Source organism: Ornithorhynchus anatinus, chromosome 16 (assembly GCF_004115215.2).
Source record: "Ornithorhynchus anatinus isolate Pmale09 chromosome 16, mOrnAna1.pri.v4, whole genome shotgun sequence".
NCBI lineage: Eukaryota > Metazoa > Chordata > Mammalia > Monotremata > Ornithorhynchidae > Ornithorhynchus > Ornithorhynchus anatinus.
In genome coordinates this window covers 41,210,865-41,217,967 of record NC_041743.1, presented here as the reverse complement: position 1 = coordinate 41,217,967, position 7,103 = coordinate 41,210,865, and the positions used below count along the sequence as shown (strand labels likewise).

Sequence of the window (7,103 nt, the reverse complement as noted above, 5' to 3'; positions counted from 1 at the left end):
TGCAGGGCACCATGCTGGCAATCCCGTTGTCCTGGGGGCAATGTTGCCACATCCCCGGGGAAGCCAGGGTGGAGGCTATGGCGGGGGGTGCACCTCTTCAGGGGGTACTGCAGAGGACACAAGGGGTCACGTTGGAGCCAGATCCCTATGGTGTCTCTGCAGCACAGCTCTGCCAGGCTCTTGGACCCTCCCCCTTGCCCTGTGCTTTCGAAAGTAGCTGCTGACCATTAACTTTCCTTTCTTGTCCAGGTTGTGATGCTTAGCAGAAGGGGAGCAGTGGGTGACTCTTCTTCAGGCAGGAAGCTGCCAGCTCTCCTGTGGGGCTTCCTCAGGCCAGATGGGGTCATGGGGTCTGGCCCCCCGCCCCCCTCACCAACTTGCTCTTTGGGCTAAAATACCTCCTGGGTAGAGGGAGCTGTGGACTTGTTAGGGCCTGGAATAATAATTATGGTATTTGTTAAGCACTCACTATGTACCAAGCACTTTTCTAAGTGCTGGGGCACATTTGAGGTAATCAGGTTATCCCACATGGAGCTTACCGTTTTAATTCCCATTTTACAGCTGAGGCACAGAGAAGTGAAGTGACTTGCCCAAGATCACACAGCAGACAAGTGGTGGAGCTGGGATTAGAGCCCATGTCCTCTGACTTCCAAGACCGTGCTCTTTCCACTAAGCTATGCTGCTTCTCTACTAAGACATACTGCTTCTCTAGCTTTCTCCTGCTGCAGCCAGAGCTCATCCCCTCATGACAGCCCAGCTGTTCAGGGACTCACAGTCTGTGATTTGGTCTCCCCTCTGGTTCTCCCAGCCTTGGCTTCCTCTTCTCTGGGAGGAACCATTCCTCCCCTCCTTGCCGTCCCTCCAACCACCACCCAAGCCCTCCCACTCTTCTTTGCCTTCCCCCCCCAAGAAATATGGGCATGCCTACTTAGACTGGTCATCCCCCGCCTCCCCCTTCGCCCAGCTCTGCTCTCACCTGCCCCTCATCCAGTCACCACAATGGTTCCCTCGGCCACATAATCGTTTAATTAACCTACTTCTTTCTGGCTGTGGTCTCTGGGGGCCTGGCCTAGCCTGAGTTCCTGGTGGCCTGCCGCCCAGGTCACCACCAATCTGCCTGCCCTCAGGCTGAGAAATGGGTCTGACCTATGGCACCGAAGGGAAAGGGAAGGAGCTGGGGAAGCAGAGACTCTCAGCTGCTCTCCCAGGGGCCCAGTCTCCCAATCCAGATAGCTTGGAACTTCCAGGATCGCTCTAGGAGGTTTGGACCTTCAGGTCGGACAAGAGTCTAGTGGAAGGAGCACAGGGCTGGGAGTCAGAGAACCTGGGTTCTAATCCCAGCTTCCCCACTTTCCTACTGTGTGACTTTGGGTGAATCAATTCACTACTCCGTGCCTCAGTTGCCTCATCTCTATAATGGAGATTTACTCCCTGTTCTCTCTCCTACTTAGACCAAGAGGCCCATTTGGGATAGGGATTGTGTCCAACCTGATTCTCTTGTATCTACCCCAGAGCTTAGAAGAGTGCTTGGCATATAATACGCGCTTAGCAAATAGCACAGCTATTACTAGGTCACACTCTCGGGGGAGGCACCACTGAACGGGGCCTCCTCTGAGGCAGCGGCCCACGGAACACGTACGTTGCACGCGTTCCTTGCCCCACGCACATTGGAGGCCGATAGGCCGAAGTCACGCAGACCCAGTCATCCCTCGGAGGGCCCTGAGAGGGAGCGCAGCGAGCACCCAACTTCACTTAAAGAGGCGTCTCCGGCCGGGTCACCTTAAATCCTGCGGTGAGGACCAGGCACCAGGAAAAGGGGGTGGGGGGGAGGAAGAGCGGGGAATCTTCTTCCTTCGGCCTTTTCTTCCACCTGAGTCCCCTGCTAGGGCCTCTCCACTCCTGTCCCCCCTACCCAGGCCCTGCTCCGGCCTCCCCCTTAAGAACTGAGGCGCGTCTCCCCCCCGCCCCCTCGGGTCCGTCGAGGCCGGCTAACTTCTCACGCCCGGGAGGTCGGGTCGCCCCCCACCCACGCCCCCCAAAACCCCTCAGCTCCCCTGCGGGCTCCCTTCCCGTGTGTCCCCCAGTCCCCTGCCGCTTCCCTCCCTCTCCCTCCTCTCCTTCCCCCCTCCCCTCCCCTCCTGCCCGCCCCCTCCCCCGGCCCCGCGCAGCCGCCTCATCATGCCTGGCGCTGTCACACAGCCCCGGCGCGAGCTGCATGCAGCAAGTGCCAGAGCGGCGGCGGCGGCGGCAGCACAAGCGCCCACCCGCTCCACCACCCGCTCCTCCACCCGCTCCAGGACCAGCTCCGGCTCCGGCTCCAGGACCGGCTCGGGCTCCGGCTCCAGCTCCAGCGCCGCGGCGGCGGCTCTTCCGCAGCAGAAGGAGCCGCAGGAGGCTCCGGAGCCGCCGCCGCCGCCGCCGCCGCCGCCGCCGCCGCCAGGAGAGCCAGGAGCAGCCCGAGCAGGACGGCGGCGGCGACCATGCAACTCCCGGAGCCTCGAGCCGCCCGCCAGTAAGCGGAGGGGAAGGCGAGGAGGGTCTTCCGGAGAGACATGCAGCCCTGCTGCAGACCGGCTCCGGGGTCTGGGCTCGCCACCAGCCGCAGGCGGCACCGGGAGCCCCAGCGCTGTCTTTTGCAGGGCCGCCTGCACTAGTTGCCCGCGGATTTTTTTTAATTTTTTTTTTTAACCCCCTATTCCCCCCCTCCTCCGTTTTTGGGGGGGCATTGGTAATTGTGCATTTCCTTCTGCAACTGGAGGGACGGGGCAGCCTCTGGAGGGCCGCCTCTGCGCCGGCGGGGCTCTCCGCTGCCCCTCGCCCCTTGCCCCCGACGCCCCCCTCCCCGCTACGGCAGGAATGGCAAAGTTCCGTCGCCTGGACGTCTCCGCCTGCGCCACCTCGAAGTCCCGCTAGCCGCGATTAGGTGAGTGTCCTGGGCCGAGGATCCCCTCTGCCCTCGGTTAAATCGGGATCCCCCCTTTCTTTCCCGTACCCCGTTTCCTTCCCCCGACCCCCTGCAGCTGAACGAGGAGCCGAGAGAAATCGAGGAGGAACCCCGGCGCCCCTCCTCCTCGGCCCCGGCTGTGCCAGCCCTCCCCCGCCCCCCGCCCCAATTATAGATGGTCCTTTGTGCCGGCCGGGCCTCCCGCGGGAGGGGTGGGGTGGGAGCGGGCTGGCGGGGGAAGGGGGTACTGCCAGCCTGGAAGTTGGTGTCTGGGCACTGCAGCGTGGGGGGCCGGGAACGTGGCGCATGGACCAGGGGCCCTCCGTCCCTCCATCCTCTTCCTCCGCCTCCCTCCCCCGCCCCTCCGTGCCCCTACCCCACCGCCCCTGGCGGTGCCTTCCTCCGCGGGGGGGGGAGCACCGGCCTCCCCCACTGGGCCAGACCTGCCCAGCCCCTGGCCCACACTGTTCCTTCCGCCCCCTGGGCACAAGGGGCCGCAGGGCGGAGAGTCGGAGAAGGCTCCGGGAATAAGGGGTCGGGGACGTGGAGGGGGGGAGAATCCGAGGGCTCCGAGAGTTGGTGGGTAGCACAGTCTGGGGAACCAGAGCCGTAGGGGGTGCCCAGCCCGCGCTGGGCCCTGGGCCCCGAGCCAGATCGGGGAACTTTGGAGAGAAGGAGAAAGGGGAGGAGGAGGAAGAGGAAAAGGAGGAGGAGGGAAGGAGGAGGAGAAGGAGGAGGAGGAGGAGGAGGAGGAGGGAAAGAAAGAGGAGGAGGAGGAGGAGAAGGTGGGCATAAGCCAATTGAGATGCCCAGCCGCCTTGGCTATCCGGCGGCTGGGTTGCCTGGGTTTCCTCCGAGGCTGCTCTCCGGCGCCGCCTGCAGGCAGCACGGAGAACAGATGCCCCCCGCCGCTTCTCCTCCGCCATCCCGCGATGTGGTTGGCATGATGCTCTCCGCCGCCCCGGGCTCTCATCCTCAACAAATATCCCCGCCATGTGGCCGGGCACAGGCAACCCGGCCCAGGTCGGGTAGGGGCCCGTCCAGGTATCGGAAAAGGGCCCGGGGCAGGGAGATAAACTGATTCGAAGGGGGGTTGTGTGGGTGTGGGAGGGCTCGGGTCGCGGTAGGGGCGGCGAAAGCAGGCGGGGGTGGGGGTCGGCGTGGGTAACACCCCGCGGGGGCTGGCACCAGCTGGGCCGATTGGAGAGGACCACGTGGGGGGTGGGCACATGGAACACGGTGGGTGGGCACACCCATGCGGCTTGGAGCAGCTATCCCTGTGGGTGGCGGTGGGCAGGGTTGGGAGGGGCTCCTGGGGCCGGCACACAGAGAATGGAGGCCATGGTATTTGGGGAGCCGGAACGCAGGGGAGGGGGCTCTATGGTGATGATTGGGGGGGCAGGGTTGGGAAGGAACAGGTGTGACTGTGTGAGCGTGTGTGTGTTTCTGTCTGTCTGCCTGTAGGTCTTCCGGGAGGAAGAAAAGACTTAAGTCTTTCACCGTGCTGACATGGGGCAAGGAGAATGCCCATTGTAAAATGCTCATTTTAACCTCCACGGTGCCACTCCCTCCCCCTTTCTCCCCCCCCCCCCCTCCACCCCCCATAGAATCTGGGTCGAGGGCAGCTGGGGCCACAGCTGGCAGGGGCGAAATGGGGCTGATTGGTAGGACGCTGGGCAGTGTGGGATTAGGTAGGGAGACTGGATTGGACCGGCCTCGAGAAGCTACTCCTCCAACCCCCAGGGGCGGGCTCGGTGCCAGTTGGTCCAGAGGAGCCCTGGAGCTGCCCCCGTGGATCCCTGGGTCCTGACGATGGGGGAGACACCGCTCAGATCCCCCGAGCCAGGTTCCCTAGGTAGGGGCTGGGAACAGAGTGTCCCAGGCATGGAAGAGCAGGCTGGCGGCCCCAGGCCCTGAGCTGTAGAGCAGGACTAACAGTGGCTGAATGAGGTAGCGGTGGGGAAGAAAGCCCAGTGCTGCCAGCTCTTGTGAGTGGCCTTTCACGATTGGCACAGGCCGGACATTAATTACCGCGTGGCAGCGCCTGCCAGGAGGAGAGCCTGGGGGAGGAGGCCAGCCCCCGTGGGCACACGCCCCCTTCCCATCTCCCCACTGGGGCCCGGGGAGGAGGACTGAGAAAGGGAAGCTGGAACAGCAATTCCATGGAAGGGCCAGCTGAGCTGCCTTCTGTGGGGCGGAGGTCTGGACAAGTGAGGCAGAGCTGTGCGTCCGTCACCCAGAGTCGGTCTGCCCGTCTCGACCCCGCCCCCCCTCCCCCCAAGTCCATCTCCTAAAATGCATCTGTCTCCTGCCCCGATCTCAGGGCCTGAGCCAGTGGGCCCGGAGGCAGAAGACTGCACCCAGCTGCAGGGTGGCCTGCCTGGGACGCCCCATCTTCCCTCTGCTCCAGCTCTGGACCTGCCTCTTGACCTTGGGCTTGACCTCTCTGGACATTTGGGCCCAAGTTTGACTGCTTCGTCTGGTGGGGCCTGAAGTGAGGGTATGCCTGGGATTTTAGTGCCTGGAAGTCCACACCTGCCGGAAGAGAATGGGCCCCCTCCCCTTACCCTGCTCTGAGGCGTGGGGTGGGTGATAGGGTGGGTGACAGGGTGAGAAGCTAGGGAGGGGTGTCGGGCTCTGGCTGAGATGGGGAAGGGAAGGCTGTACAGAATAAGTGGGTCGTTGGGATGGGACTCAGAAGAGACAAGTTGTTTGCCAGACGGGGGTGGGTGGTAAGGCTGAGGGGGCGGGAAGGGGGGCAGCCTGCGGGTGCTGTTCTGGGGTTGAACGTGGGCAGTGAGAGAGGGGTGTCTCTAACCACCAACCAGATTGAGAGTGAGATCGCGGCTGTCAGAGGAGACAAAAGTTGCTTTTATAAGGAAACAGAAAAACCCTCCCAGATGGTTTCAGAATCTTTCCTCCAGGATTTGGGGGCTGAAGGATAGCTGATGGGGAGCGGGGAGTGACAGCCCACGAGCCTGGCACCAGGAAGCCTGGCGCTCTGCCTCTTCCCTAGCCCCTTCTGGTGTCTGGGGGAAACTGAGGCAGAGAAGCCAGTCTGCTCTCCTGCCTTTTCTCCCTCCTCTGGGGGAGGGGAGGAGGTCTGGATGGCTGGCAGAGCTTGGTTCGGAGGCTGGGAAGAAGGTGCCAGGGTGAGTCCTGGCACAAAGATGGCTGGAGTGGAAAGCAGGAAGGGGGTGGGTGGGTGGAGAGATCTGCTCTTTCTGAGTGCCTGGCCCCGGGCTGTAGTTGTTGGCTGGGACCATCTTTGGGGATGGATCTGGATCTTATCCCATTCCCCTCCCCACACACTCTGGGCTGTACCATTACAGCCCTTGGGGGTGGGGAGAGAGGTGGGCATGAGGGCCCGGATAGGGCTGACACTTGCCTTATGCTCTCTGCCTCCTGGCTCTTATCCCCGATGCCCCCTCCCCACTTCATCTCTCCCAAATGAGGGGCTCTGAGGGCCTGAGTTCTACTAGCCCTCTGTAGTTCCTGATGAACTGATGGAAGCCTGGAGAGTCAGGTATTAGGGATGGGGAAAGGGGACAATTCCCCTCTCAAGGTCCCACCAAAACCTGAAAGGAGAAGCCTTAGGAGGAGTAGGAGGGAAACTGAGAGGGGAGGCTGAGGGGACAGTGTCATGGGAGTGAGTGATGTCTAAGAGGGGGGAGGGGGAAGGAGTGGCAGCAAACCCCAGCCATGACACCCCCCCAACATTGGTCCACCCCCTCCCCTGTCAACCTCTTCCCCTCCCCCTTTCACCTCCCCCGCCTGTGGGGAGGCCTGGTTGACATTGAAGAACAAAAGACTTCTGGTTCCTGTAGCAACTGCTGCAGTGAAGTTATGGAGAGATCGGGGTGACTGACTCACACAGCCCCACAGCATGCTGGGTAATGGGGCTGCTGCCTACCATCCCCCTGGGGAGGCTCAGGCAGGCGGAGTCCGCCCACCCCCCTAAGGGAGAGAAAATCCTTGCCCTCCACTGATGGCCTCAGCCCGGCTCCTCCACCAACTGAAGGAAGGTGGGCCAGGACCCCCGACCCTCCTTCTCTGCCCCCCCCCGATCACTGAAGGGCTCCGGGTAACTATTTTCTCCCCATCTCTTCTCCTCCAACCCTTCCCCAAGTTCTCCCCAGGAGTCTATCTTTCATCCCCT

At 62.6% G+C, this 7,103-nt stretch overlaps 1 protein-coding gene across 10 annotated transcripts in view; it reads left to right on the top strand.

Annotated features, from left to right (window-relative positions):
• The first annotated feature begins 2,427 nt into the window (after positions 1–2,427).
• Positions 2,428–7,103, top strand: part of ADGRB2 (adhesion G protein-coupled receptor B2) — a 42,175-nt gene continuing 37,499 nt past the window's right edge. For 8 of the 10 annotated variants that reach the window (XM_029081224.2, XM_029081226.2, XM_029081222.2 and 5 more), the window contains exon 1: positions 2,428–2,923. The gene's annotated coding sequence lies outside the window, so the exon portion shown is untranslated. Of the gene's footprint in view, positions 2,924–3,910; positions 3,989–7,103 lie in introns of those variants that run through there. The other 2 variants (XM_029081227.2, XM_029081219.2) reach the window with 2 other exon arrangements.